Raw genomic sequence first — 15,571 nt, 5'->3', positions numbered from 1 at the left:
CAAGACTCAGAACCCAAAGATTTGAGTTCTAATACCAGCTCTTCAACTTATTCCACATGTGATCAAAAAATAGTGACCATTTTCCAAAGAGACCTCAGTTTTCTCACCTTTCAAAAGAGAGGATTAAATTAGATGACTTCTAAAATACCTTGCAGGTTTAAACCTATTATATGAGTTCATGATCTTTTATTTTTCTTTCAGAAATATAAATTCCTTTTTTTTATATCCTTCAAGATGAAAAAACATAAAAAAGTATCATTACTAATCTGTAATAAATATTGCAAAATTTAGTGCAAGAAAAAAATGTCAAACCTGAAATGATCTGTTATAAAGCTGAAAATAAAATACAAATTCACTCCCTTTGTTATTCTGATAGTAAAGAATAAAATTAACACTTACCTTAAAAGGTAATTATACTAAATGATAATTTTACTCTATGAAGTTAGATTATGAAAAATAATTTGCTCTTAGCATAACTGAATTCATATGATATTTATTTTATAAGATGTCACTTTTATAATAATAAAACTTAATTTTTACATTGCTAGAAGGTGTCAGGACCTATTCATTTGTTCAATAAACATTTATTAAGTGACTATTGATTTGCAAAACATTGTGCTGGGTGTTTGAGGTTCAGAGACAAAACAGAGGTCCTTTCTCTCAAAAAGTTTATATTCTAATGATTATGTGATATATTCAATACTTTTCATTATATTGAACCATTGCCACCATTGTCCCAGCCTATCATATAATCAGATACAAATTTCCTCCTCGTAGCCAGTGACTTCAGTGGACCCAGATCAATGCGATTATGATCAGATTCCTAAAAAATGAAGGTTACCATGAAAACCATCTGTGCTAGATAGCCTGCTGAGATATAGACCTGATATTACTGAGTTTTAAAATATCCTAGGTCATTCCCATCTACTTTCAGAACTCCAGACAGACATGTCATTTCTCAAATAGGTAAAAAAATTATGTGGCTATTGGAGTTTTAAAAAATTAAATGACTACATTCAAAATATTATCTATTTAAATTATTAATGCATTTTTCCCAAATAGTGTAGGATAACTAAAAATAATCAGCTTCAGGAAAAGATAATGACAAATGTTGGAGGGGATGGGGGAAAACTGGAATACATATATTGTTGGTGGAATTATAAGCTGATCTAACCATTCTGGTGTTCCAATATGGAACTATGCCCAAAGGGTTATAAAACTTTGTATACCCTTTGATGCAGCAATCTCTACTGGGCTTATATTCCAAAGAGATCATAAAAAAGGAAAAATACCCACATGTACAAAAATGTTTATAGCAGCTCTTTTTGTAGTGGCAAGGAATTGGAAACTGAGTGGATACACATAAATTGGATCATGGCAGTGATCATGCTGATCAGGAAACTGGTATAAAGTCTGTGAAAATGACCAAATTAGAGTAATCTGCTGTGACCTCAATTTTTCTTTATAAATTACTTCTAATTTATCCTGTATATAACCTATTTGTACCTACTTGGTTACATGATGTCTTTTATGTGTCCCAGCCTATCATATAATTTTCTATAAAACTGTAATTTCCTCAATAAAAAGGACTATATATTTTTTTCCTTTGTCTGTACAGTGATATCTATGAACTTCTAAGAATCATGTTTTCAAATGCATGAAATAATTTTTTTTAATTTATGAAATCTGGATTAAAACCATTTTAATTGTGAAAAGGCAGATAGGAACTGTGTTAGTATGGTAGAAATAACCAAATAGAAGAAGAAATGTAAAAGATAACTGAAGAAAATTATATATTAAAAACTAGAACAGGGCAAATTAAAGCTAATGGTTTTGTGAGACAGCAAGAATCAGTCAAGCAAACTAAAGAGAACAAAAATGGAAGAAAATGTGAATTATTTCACTGGAAAAATATCTGATTTGGAAAATAGATACAGAAGAGACAATTTTAAAAATCATTGGCCTACTTGAATGTCATGACCAAAAAAAGAACCTGGATAGCATTCTACAAAAGATCATTAAGGAAAATTTCCCCAATATCCTAGAAACAAAGGGGGAAATACTGATTGAAAGAATCGATCAATCATCTTCAGAAAGAGATCCCACAAAAAAACCCCAAGAAAATTTGTTGTAAAATTCTACAACTACAATCTCAAGGAAAACATAAAGCAAGTTGCAAGACAAAAATAATTCAAATATCAAGAAGCAGCAGTCAGGATTTCCCAGGATCTTGCAGTATCTACAATAAAGGATTGGAAGGCCTGGAATACCATATTCTGAAAATCAAAGGAGCTAGGGTTACAATCAAGAATTAACTGTCCGGGAAGATTCAGCATTATCTTTCAGGGAAGGAGATGGAACTTCAATGAACTAAGAGTAAGAATGTGTGTGTGTGTGTGTGTGTGTGTGTGTGTGTGTGTGTGTGTGTGTGTGTAATTTAGAGTTTTAACTATATGCCTACCTACATGGGAAAATTATATCTGTAACCCCTGAGAACTGTATCTGTCACTGGGGCAGACAAAGGGGAGCATCATATGTACTCTAATGTGATGACATCAAAGAAAAAGACATTAAAGTGTGAATCAAAGTCTTTACTGGAAAAAAAAAAAGGAAAGGAGAGGAACAGTGGGAAAATTAGGTCACATGAAGAGGTGCAAAATGCATATGACAATTGAGGGAAAGAAAGAAGAGGATGAGCACTGTCTGAAACTTGATCTCATCAATTTTACCTCTAAGAGGGAATAACTTAATCATTCAAATGGGTATAGCAATTTAACTCTATTAAGAAGTAAGGGGAGAAAGAGGAAAAGAAAAGGGAGGGACAATATAGAAGGGAGAACAGAAACACTATAGGAAAAAAGTAAGAAAAGGGGGGAAGGATTGATAAAAGATAAGATAATGGGTAGAGTGGGTTAAAAAAACATTACTAAAAGAAGAGGGAGGATGATAGGAGATAAGATAGTAAGTGGGGTGCATTAAAAAAAAACACATTAGTGAGTCAAGAGTAGAAAGAGAAAAAAGTATAATCAGTGGAGAAAATAGGATGGAGGGAAATAAAGAGTTGATAATCATAATTTGCATGTGAAAAAGATGAATGCTCTCACAAAACAGAAAGGAATTTGACACATAGACATGTACAGAGTAAAGATAAAAGAAGGGAACAAAATATATTATGCTTCAGCTGAAGTTAAAAAAAAAAAAAGCAGAGGTAACAATTCTGATCTCAGATAAAAAAAAAAGTAAAAATAGATCTTGTTAAAAGAGATAAGAAAGAAAAGTACATCTTGATAAAGGGTACCATAAAAATGTATACCAAATGGTAGAGCAGCCAAATTCCTAGAGAAGATTTTAAATTAGTTACTAGAAGAAATAAACAGTAAAACTATACTAGTGGGAGACCTCAACCTTCCCTTTTCAAATAATAGATTTCTGGAGAAAATAGAATAGAGACAAAAAGGAATAAATTTTTTTTTCTCAACAGTACATGGCACATTCACAAAAAACTAATCATGATGCAGAATGATAGAAATAATAAATATTTCCTTTAGACACCACAATGCAATAAAACTTATATTCAATAAAGGGGCAGGGAAAATAGACTAAACCCTAATTGGAAATTAAATAATCTAACTCTAAAACTGAGTGGGTCAAACAACAAAGCACAAAAACAAGCCATGATTTTATCAAAGAGAATGACAATAATGATATAAGATACTAAAATCCATGGGATGCAGTCAAAGCAGTTCTTAAGAGAAATTTTATATCTTTAAATAGCTACATGAATAAAATGGAGAAAAAAAGAGATCAATAAATTGGGCATACAATTAAAAAAGCTAGAAAAAAACAAATTAAAAACCTGCAATTAATGCCAAATTAGAAATTCTGAAACTCAAAAGACAGATGAATAAAAATAGCAACTAAGAAAACTATTGAACTAATAAATAAAACTAAGGGTTGATTTTATGAAAAAAAGGTAAACTTTTGGTTATTTTGATTAGAAAAAAGAATGGAAAAAAAAAAACAACAAATCACTAGTATCAAAAATGAAAAGGGTGAACTTACCACTAATAAAAAAGAAATTAAAGCAATAATTAGGAGTTATTTTGCCCAACAGTATGGCTGCAAGTCTCATAATCGAATTGAAATGGATGAAATGGATTTATTACCAGAACAGGAAATAAATTACTTAAATAGCTTCATTTTAGAAAAAAGAAATTTAACAAATCATTAATGAACTCCCAGAGAAAAAATATCCAGAACCAGATCAGATCACAAGTGAATTCTACCAAACATTTAAAGAACAATTAATTTCAATACTATGTAAAGTACTTGGGAAAATAGGTAAATGTTCCTTCTATAACATAAATATGATATTCGTAAAACTAGGAAAACCAATACAAAGAAGGAAAATTACACATCAATCTCCCTAATGAATATTGATACAAAATTTTACAGCAACTTTTCAGCAAAATATACACTATGACCAAGTGGGATTTATACCAGGAATACAGAGCTGGTTCAATAGCAGGAAAACAATTACCATAATCAACCATATCAGTAACAAAAACAACAGAAATCATATGAAAATCTCAATAAATGCAGAAAACGCTTTTGACAAGACACAGCACCCATTCATTCTGAAAACAGAAGAGAGTGAATGGATAAAGGAAGTTTTCATTAAAATAATAAGCAGTATCTATCTAAAACCTAAAGCAAGCATTGTTTATAATGCAGAGAAGCAGGATACATTCCCAATAAGATCAGAAGTAAAAGAAGGATTTCCATTATCACCACTATTATTCAACATTGTACTAGAAATGTTGGCTTTAGCAATAAGAAAAGAAATTAAAGTAATTAGAATAGGCAATGAGTAAATAAAAATATCACACTCTGCAGATGGTATCATGATATACTGAGAGAATCCTAGAAAAATCATCCAAAAATCTACTGGAAACAATAAACAGCTTTAGCAAAGTTGCAGGATATAAAATAAACCCACACAAGTCTTCAGAATTTCTATATATTCTTGACAAAGCCCTTCAGAAAGGGAAATTCCATTTAAAATAACCCTAAACAAAATACTTGGAAGTTTTCCTGCCAAGAAAAACTCAAGAACTATATGAACACAATTATAAAAACACTTCTCACACAAATAAAGTCAGGTCTAAACAACTAGAAAAATCAATTGCTCAAGCTAATACAGTAAAAATGATAATTCTGCCTAAATTGGTCTACTTTGGGTAGATCAAATAACTAAAATTACCAAAAATTATCTTATAGAAATAGAAAACATAATAACAAATTTCTTCTGGAAGAACAAAAAGTCAAGACTATCAAAAGAATTAATGAAGAATTAGAAAGGATAGTGGCTTAGCAGTACCAAACCTAAAAAATGATTATAAAGCAGCAATCATCAAAAAAATTTGGTACTGCCTAAGAAATAAAATGATGGATCAGTGTATTAGATTAGAGACATACAAGACAATAATTAAGGCTTATAGTAATTTAGTATTTCATAAACCCCCAAACTCCACCTTGTGGAAGAAGAATTCACTATTTGACAAATATTGTTAGGGATACTGGGAAATATGTCAGAAACTTAGCATAAACCTACATTTCCCACTCCATACCAAAATAAGGTCAAAATGTATACATGGTTTGGGTATAAAGGATGATACCATAAACAAATTAGGAAAGAAAGGGAAAATTGACCTATTAGATCTTTGGAGAAAGGCATTTATGACCAAAGAAGAACTAGAAACTATACTCTTCTAGACATGATGGTGGAGGTGAAGAAATGTCTGATGAAGAGTCTGAGGAATGTGAGAAGAAGTAGAACTAGCTTTATTCAGGAAATATGAAGGAGAAGGACATGGGGAAGTAATGCTGCCCATTGGGGATAAATATGAGAAACACACTGGTGTTACATGGTAAAAGCCACAGTTAAGGGATCTACAAATTTAAGAATGGTTGTCAATACATTGGAGAATACTAAGAAAATAAAAAAATAAAAAAATAAAAAACTTGATCATGGTACTTTTTTTCATGCAGATGGATCAAAATATGAAGGAGACTGAGTAAATGTGAAAGGCATAGCTTTGGAATTGATCACGATTCAAATAATCATAAAAATATAGGAGAATGGTTTGCTGGCCAAAGCCATGGGAAAGGAAATTACGTCTATGTTGATAGTGGCTCAAAGTATATTGATACTTAAATAAATGGACAACAGGTGGGAACAGGAGAATTCATTCACCTAAAGCACCTAAAGCATACCAGGGCAAGTTCTTAGAGAAAATGGAGAAGAGGGAGAAGGAGAGGAAGAAGAAATTTTAAAACTTCTTCATCCAATGTGGAAAACTCAAAAAAATTACTCCATTAACCATTTACATACCACTTTTTAATGAAATACTATCCACAAACATCTGAAGTTGGTGAAAGAATTCCTGCTAATTCAGAAGTAGGTAACCTTGATGCAAAAAATAGTGAGAAGATAAAAAGAAGGCCTTAATAATGAAGATAGCAATAAAGTAACTACTGAGGAGGAGAAAAAAAGGCGGACAATGAAAATCAAAAACCGAAAATTGAATGAATCAATAGAAAAGGAGATTGTGTGCCAGTTCCTAACATTATAAAATATCACTTTACTTAATTTGCTAAATTAAATTAAATAAACTAATAAACATCTTAATGATCAATTGTTTAAAAAAGAACTAGAGAACATTATGAAAGGCAAAATGAAAAACTTTGATCATATTAAATTAAAAAGGTTGTGCACAAACAAAACCAACAGAAACAAGATTAAAATGGAAGTACAAAACTGGAAAATAGTCTACAGCCAGTGTTTCTGTTAAAGATCACATTTCTAAAATATATAAATACCTGTCTGTAAAATACAGACTAGCTCCCTGGAGGATTTCAGGGTCAGCCAGAATCAGGATAAATTAAAGTCCTTGGTCTTTATGGGGAGAAGTAAAGGAGGCAACCGAGCAAAATCCTGCATCCTGGAGTACAGTCACCAGTCTCTCTCCTCCTCTTCCTACTGCCAAATGCCTCTGCCTCCCTCTCTCTGCCCTCCAATCCTTGCTTTTGATTATCTTCTTACCAAACATTGAGCAAGTACCAACAGTGAGAAGAGCCATTTATCCAAATATATGCTAATAGAGTCATTTTCTCACATGGAATAGGTACTTAGCCTTAAATGCTCCATTGTCTGATTCAAGCATACCTTTTTGGAGTTTCAGACCTCTACATCTCCTGCTTTCTTTTCTTTTAGAACACAGGTGGTCACGCCCTCCCTGACTTCTCAGGAAGAGAGATAAAAAACACCAAAGGGAAGTGGGGAGTCAAGCCAGATATGGTTAGCAGGTTTCTGGGCTGAAGAGTCTTACTAGAAATAAGTATATGCAAACTCATCCGTATGGGAGGTATTACACAAGTACATAGCAATAAAGCACAGGCTAGCAGTGATGATTCTCCCCACAGCCAATGCAGGCCCAATGTGATGTAACAAACAAGAATTGTACATGCAATCAGTGAAATAATAAACAATATGAATCAACATGGTGGTGTAAAAGATTTCTAGAAGTCCTAGAAGGAGGGTAAGTAAATAACAATCACACATACACCTCCTTCAGCAACCAAGAGATAGTCCAAAACCAATCTATTGTCTATTGCTTCATGTGTCAGAGAATACAATGATCCCTGCAAATTTTTGAAGTCCTGCAACAGACTCATCATGTGTCAGGGAATCCAATGATCTCTGCAGATATTGAAGTCTTGCAACAGTCTTATCATGTCATGTCTCCAGGAATCCAATGATTCCTCAGGGTTTTCAAGTCCTACAACAATCTTTTCATGTCTCAGGGATTCCAGTGATTCCTGAGAATTTTCAAGTCCTGCATCACCCTCATTAACAAATTTTGATGTCCATGATGGCCAATTGCCATAACTGCCATGTTCTTTCAGTGGTGGTAACAGTCATCAACAGAACCACCCAATGTTTCTTTGGTCTTCTTCGTTTCAAGGGTCTGCTCTGTCTCTCTCCAATGGACAAGGCAAATGCGGCTCATTAGCACCCATCTAATTCCTTCTGAATTGGTAGACATACAAGCAAACCTCTCCCCAAAGCAGTTAACCTATCTGGTCCCTTCATTCACCACTTTTTGGATCTCTCCACAGCATTTGGGAATTATCTAAAGATAGTGGAGCTGCTCGCACTGGACACTGCCCTTCCGGGGTTAAAAAACCTATCTGACAGAGCCAGTGCATTTTAGTGAAAAATCAAGAAGTTAATTATATAAAGAGTTAAATTTAGAAGTTCTCTAGGATTACCTGTGGCTCCCCCTTTCTTTTGTTTTTGGAGGAGCATCTTGATGTCTCTGTTTCTCCTCTCTACTGCAATCTGTCCTTGAGGATTAAAGGGTACACCAGTGGTGTGTAAAATCTTATACTGTGCACAAAAGTGTGCAAAATGTTTAGAAGTATATACAGGACCATTGTCTGTTTTTATTGCTTGTGGCACACCCATAACTGCAAATGCTTGGTATGAGGAATTCAGTGACCACTCAGGCTGTCTCTTTTGCTGCTGGTATTGCAAAAGTGAATCCTGAAAAGATGTCTACCACAACATGGATAAAAGACAGATGACCAAAAATTTATAATGGGTCACATCCATTTGCCATATTTCATTGGGTCTCAAACCACAAGCATTCTTCCCTGGAGGGAGTATAGGAGTGTGGAAAGGAAGACAAGCTATACAGGCTTTAACTATGCTCCTAGCTTCCTCTCTTGTTATTCCAAATTGTAAACATAAAGCTCAAACAGCCTGATGATATTTAGAATGAGATTCCTGGGCTGCCTGAAATAAAGGTGTACTGGCTAAAATAGTTAAAAGGCTATCTGCCTTTGAATTCCCATCAAAAATAGGGCCTGGAAGTCCACTATGAGAGTAGACATGCAAGATATAAATCTTACCTGGATGCTTTCTCACTTGCTCTTGAAGTTCCTTAAAGAGCTGATATATATTAGAGACAACAAATTTTATTTGGGCTGTGGCAATTCTTTGTACCACATCTACTGAATAGGCCAAATCATTATATTTATTATATTTATATTTCCTGGATAATATGTAAGTGCTAGAATAATTGCATACAATCCATTCTGCTAAATGGACTGAAAAGGAGTTCTGATTACTCTCTTTATAGTAAAGTCAAGAGAGTATACAGAACAAATGTTATGTTTGGATGCATCTGTAAAGATAGTTGGTCCTTTAAGAGGAACTTTAGAAACCTTTTCTTCAAGAATTGATCACCAATTATATAATAGCTGGGTTATCTTTAATGGAGACCTGTGTGTGAAATTTGGAGCTGTGGCCAATAAAATTTGCTACTCTGGGATGGTTTCACAGCAGACATTAGTTTGTGCACTGGTATAAAAGATGTATATCTTGTCAGATATTATGTCAGATAATTATACTGCTTGCTTAATGGCCTTTAATAAAATTCTAGCCACAAGCTAGGTAAGGAGTAAGGCTTTATTCTGGTTGTGCTGGGAGGTTCATCCACTCTATCACACTGTCTCCTTGATGAAGGACTGCTATGGGTGCCTCTTTTGTAGTGAAAACTTATATTTCCAAGGGTTTTTGAGTGACCGTTTCAACCACATTGGATAAAGCCAGTTCAACCTCTCTCAAAGCCTCTTGAGCTTTTGTAAGCTGGTGTGGTGAGTTTAAAGCACTGTCTCCCCTTAAAATGTCACATAATGGTTGCAATTGATAGATAGTCAAGCCAAACACTGAATGCATCCATTGGATATCTCCTATCAATTTCTGAAAGTCATTTAAGGTGTTCAATTTCTCTGTTCTTAACTAAAGTTTTTGCCCTGCAAGCACCTTAGGGTATACTTCATATCCTAAATATTGAAAAGGAGAATATCTTTGAATTTTTTTCTGGAGCTATATGCAATCTGTAATTTGTTAGTATTTCTATGGTCTTTTGTAGACATGCTTCTAACATTTGCTCCTCATGTGCACATCTCAATATATCATCCATGTAATGTAATAACGTTACTTTTGGACATGCTTTTCTTACTGGAGTAAGAGCAGCAGCAACATATGTTTAAACATAATAGAAGTATTTTCCATTCCCTATGGTGAAACTATCCATTCATGTCTTTTATAAAGCTCAGCTAAGTTAACCCTGGGCACTGAAAAGGCAAATCTTTTCATATTCTTCTCATCTAGAAGGGTAGAATAGAAACAATTTTTAATGTCTATAACATAAAAAGGCCATTCCCTAGGCAACTGATAGGAGATGGAAGTCCAGGCTGAAGAGTTCCCATAGTTTCCATCTGTTCATTTACCTTTCTTAAATCAGTCAACATCCTCCATTTTCCAGATTTCTTTCTTACAACAAATACAGGGGAATTCCAAGGACTTAAAGAAGGTTGTAAATGTCCTTCGTCAAGTTGCTCCTGTACTATATCTAGTAAGGCCTGAATTTTATCTCTAGCTAAGGGCCACTGTTCTATCCACATTGGTGTATAAGTTTTCATTGAATAGGAGCAGGTGAGAGTGTTGGCAGGCATTTAACAGCAGCCCTGTCTAAAAAACCAAAGTACTCATTTGTAATCCTAATTGTTGTAAAATATCTCTTCCCCACAGGTTGATGGGGAGTTTTTCAACTATAAAAGGAGTAAAAACTCCTGTTTTGTCTTCAAAAATCCATCTCAAAATATCACTAACTTCAGCAGCTATTGATCCTCCTATACCAGACATCTAGGTGTCTGCCTATTGACTGGGCCAATTGGTACCTCTCATGACTGTACAATCTGTACCCATGTCTACTAATCTTTCTAATGATATGCCATTTATATAGATAGTGAGCATAGCTTGGTCAGCTGTCAGAGCTGCTGTTCAGTATACTCCTGGATTCTGTTGCTTGGAGTCAGAATATGGGCAACTATCACCAGATTACCTATAGGAATCTGTATCAGTAAACTTGATGCTATTACTTCTCCTGGTTGATAAGTCACACATTGTCTACCTGTATTAGTGACTGGGATATTATCTCCACATTCCCTAGTTTCCTGCCTCAGTGTACGGATGAACACTCTTTGTAAGTACTCTCAAGAGGTGAAATGGTCAAGCTTACTGTGCCTGGAGGCAAGGGATCCATAGACTGCAGAGGAAGAGATTTCACCTCTCCAGAGGGTATCTCAGTAGTCCCAGCTGCATACAATTCTATTTTCCCCAATTGTAATCTCTTTCTCCCATCAGGTGGCTTCTTGGTTGATTGGTCATGTCTGAGTACTGAACTTATAAAGCCTCTCTGTGTGCAGAATTAGCTGCTGCCATCATACCCCAAGTATTTTTTGTTCTGGGCCTTGGGGCTGGGCTCCCCATTCCATTTCCGTGAATCAGTCTACATTCTGATGCCCAAATGAAGCCTCTGTTGCATTTTGGACATGGGGTATTGGGTCTTGTTCTCTCACCCTGTTTTCTCATTCTGTCTCTAAGCCAACATTGAGCTTTCTGATGCCCCACTTTACCACATTTAAAGCATTAACGAGTCTCTCTGGAAGTCCCTTGCCAAAAGGAACCCTGTCTTCCCATGTTCAGATCTTGGGAAGTCTGCATCATACCCTGGGTATAAAAGGTATTTGTGCCCACTGTAGCACAGCGTCTTATGGTCTCCTCTAAAGGAGCATCCTTATGTAGCCCTAGTATAATTCTTTTACAAATCTTATTAGCATTTTCTGTAGCAAGTTGCCTTATCATAATTTCTGTTGCTGCATTTTCACCAATAGTTCATATGACATCTGTCTGCAGACATCCCGCAAAATCAGCAAAGCTTTCATTTGGATCTTGTGCTATTTTCATGACGGCTTCTCCTCTGTCCTGTTTACCTGGGATAAAACCCCATGCTTTGATAGCAACAGAAGCAAATTTCTCATATGCTGCTATGGGGTAATTAATCTGTGCTGAAGTGTCTGTATAAGAACCTAGACCTGTTAGTTGGTCACAGGTGATTGGTGTATTAACTATAGTTTGCCTATGTTGTTGGGGTTGTATCCTACAGAGTTCAGAAAGCCCCAGGTTTTGTCCAGGTTCTAAGCATGTCCTTGCTATAGATTTCCAGTCACTAGGGGTTAAAATTTCATAAACCAAATTCTGTAATAATATCTTAACATAAGATGATGTAGCCCCATAAAAAGTGTAAGCATTTTTCAGATCTTTGCTGATTTCTAGATTAAAAGGATTGTATCTTCTCCTTTCTTGACCTAGAGAATTAAGCTGTTCAATCACATGATACATTTCTATTCTCAAATCAGCTGTATTCTGCCTTTCCTCTTTTGATTTAAGTAGTACCTTTTACAATGGAGTCACAGGAAAAGGTGATTCCTGGGGGGGAAGAGGGGAGAGGGAGGGGAGGTACTAGTGACACCACTGCCCTTCCCACTCCTCTTCCTCCCTTCACTCAGAAAGGAGAAGTTGATAGGGGAGGGTCAAGAACCTGCTGGGGTGTAGGTGGACTTGAAGCTGGGCTGTAAGAGTGAAAATCAGTATGCCCTTCAGTTCACTTAACTTCTCATGCCCTCTGGTGATATTTCCATTAATCTCTCCAGTCTCTTCCTCTTTCTCCTCACACTTCTTCATCTGGCTGTTCATAAAACTTTTCTTTTATCTAGAACTTGTGGGATTCTTTAAGGCCAATTATATTATGTTATACATATAGAATGTTTCCTTAGAAATTGAATCAGGACCTTTATCATTGTACTATTCACTTAATTGATCTACTAGTTTCCGATTAGCTGCCTCTATTTCTTCTACCTTGAAGAACCAAGGAGACATGTTATGGGCCAGAACTTGAAACAAGGTGCTAAGTCAGTGGAATTGATAGAGACAGTGATTATTTAGCATGGTTGTGATGATCGTGTATTTAAAATCAGCCCGAGTCAGGAATTCAGGTTAAGGGAAAAATCTTTAATCTTTATTAAAGTGAAGAGATGAAGAAAGATTGTGATAGCAATATGGGCAGCTGTGACAGGAAGCCAGCTATCAGACGGGGATCTGAGCTGAAGGGCCGTCGCAATGTCAATGTGAGCAGCTGTGTCAAGACGCCAGCCAGCAGTCTCTCCTTCTGCTTCCCTTTCCACTTCCTTGCCTCCACCCACCAAAAACATCATTTCCTATACAACACATCAGGACTTGCACAAAGAGTGGGCGGGGGCCATTCTTTCTCCAAGCATATATAGTAATAGAGTATGGTCCAATTACTATTTAGCCTCACATGCTTGGGACCTCAGTGCATCAACTCAAGCTTCAGCCCATTACACATGGTATTTAACAGTTTTCTAGTTCAGTACATGTACTTAGTACTTACTATAGTTCCACAAGATTCACACCTATGATGAGAGAAGATAAAAGCTCGGACAAGCTCAGTCAGAATCAGAACTAGGGAAGACCAGAGAAGTGGTGGCAGTCCTCCTGCTTCCCCGACAGAAACCAAGACTCATTCAGGAGGACCTCAAGAAACTGGCAGAAGCAGAGAAGACAAAGGGCTGGCCACAGGAGCTTAAACTCTCCAACCTAAAGAGAGAGATAGGCCTGTAACAAAGCTAACTGGGCCACAGGAAAGGAGACAATACTTGGAAAGAGAAAATAAAGGATTTGGTTTGGGCTTTAACACCTGGCTGCATTTGGGGTGATTACTGAACTGAAACTAAAGCTTCCTCCAGAGACCCTAAGGAAACCCCAACAAGAGAATATTGCATTTTAGAAAGAATATTACAGGGACATGCATTCAAATGTATCCAAGAGTCCATCAATCTGTTCCCAAGTTACAAGCACACCTTGCCTCTTTATTAGTCTGAGTATGCTTTGGGGTGAGAGTGGAGATGGGGGAGAATCTTTTCCTAATATCTGCCCCATTTCAAAAAATGAAAGTTACTAGTTTAGCCCTTAACAAAGTAAGTTTCCTGTTTGTCTATTAAAATACTCACCCTATTTCCTGGTCACAGGGACTTCTTCAATGAAATTAGTGTCCTTGGTCTACACACTGGGTGCCAAATGTAGAAAACAGCCTAGATCCCTGAAGGGCTTCAGGATCAGCCAGAATCAGGATGAATTAAAGTCCTTGGTCTTTAGGAGGAGATGTGAAGGAGGCAGCCAAGCAAAATCCTGGAAACTGGAGTCCAGAGTCACCAGTCTCTCTCCAACATGTCCTGAAGCAAAGTGTCTCTGCCTCCCTTCCTCTGCTCTCCAATCCTTGCTTATGATTATCTTATCACCAAACATTCAGCAAGTACCAACAGTGAGAAGAAGAATTTATCCAAATATATGCTAATAGAGTCATTGTCTCATATGGAATACATAATTAGTCTTAAGTGTGCCATTGTCTGATTCAAGCATACATTTTTGGAGTTTCAACCCTCTACAATTGTCAAATTTATAAGAATACAAGTCATTCCCCAATTGATAAGTGGTCAAAAGATATGAACAGACAATTTTCAGACTGAAATTAAAGCCATCTACAATTATATGAAAAAAATGCTCTAAATCACTATTGATTAGAGAAATGCAAATTAAAACAATTCTGAGGTAACACCTCAGATGGGCAAAAATGACAGGAAAAGATCATGATAAGTGGTGGAGGGGAAGTGGAAAACTGGGATACTAATGCATTGTTGGTGGAATCATGAAATAATTCAGCTATGCATCTGGAGAAACAAAAGATCAAAAATATCAAGGGAATTAATTGGGGAAAAAAACCTCAAAAGAAGGTGACATAGCAATCCCAGATCTTTAGATTTGTGTTCCAAAGTGGCAGTTAATAAACAATTTGGTACTGGCTAGGAAATAGAATGCTTGATAAATAGAATAGTATATGTGCATAAGACCAAATAATCAATGATAAAACAATAATCAATAGTGATCTAGTGTTTGATAAACCCAAAGACTCTACCTTCTGGGATAAGAACTCTCTATTTGACAAAAATTGTTGAACACACTTGAAAATAGTCTGGAAAAATTGACTATAGATTTACAACTCACACCCTACAGCAAGATAAGGTCAAAATATACATACATACATATATATATATATAGTTTAGATATAAAGGATGATACCATAAGCAGCTTAGGAGACCAAGGGATTTACCTGTCAGGTCTTTGGAGAAAAGAGGAATTTATTACTAAATAAGAAAAAAAAACATGAAATATAAAATCAATAATTTTGATTACATTAAATTTAAAAGGTTTTGCTCGAATGAAACCAATGCAGCAAAGATTAGTAGAGAAGCAGAAAACTGGGAAACATTTTCATAGACCTTCTGATAAGGACCTCATTTCTTTTTATTAAATTAAAGCTTTTTATTTTCAAAAGAAATTCAACATTTTCAACATTCAAGTTTACAAAACCTTGTGTTGCAAATTTTCCCTCCCTTCCTCCCACCTTCTTCCTTAGACAATAAATAATCCAATATATCTTAAACATGCAATTCTTCTATACATATGCAGATGGCTCTCTTCATCACAAGACCATTGGAATGGCCTGAATCATCTTATTGT

General features: G+C 35.6%; 1 pseudogene; it reads left to right on the top strand.

Annotated features, from left to right (window-relative positions):
- Positions 1 to 5,797: 5,797 nt before the first annotated feature.
- On the top strand, positions 5,798 to 6,429 carry LOC127557279 (radial spoke head 1 homolog; annotated as a pseudogene).
- Positions 6,430 to 15,571: the final 9,142 nt, after the last annotated feature.

Source organism: Antechinus flavipes, chromosome 3, assembly GCF_016432865.1.
Source record: "Antechinus flavipes isolate AdamAnt ecotype Samford, QLD, Australia chromosome 3, AdamAnt_v2, whole genome shotgun sequence".
NCBI classification, from domain to species: domain Eukaryota; kingdom Metazoa; phylum Chordata; class Mammalia; order Dasyuromorphia; family Dasyuridae; genus Antechinus; species Antechinus flavipes.
This window is presented reverse-complemented; position numbering and strand designations above follow the sequence as displayed.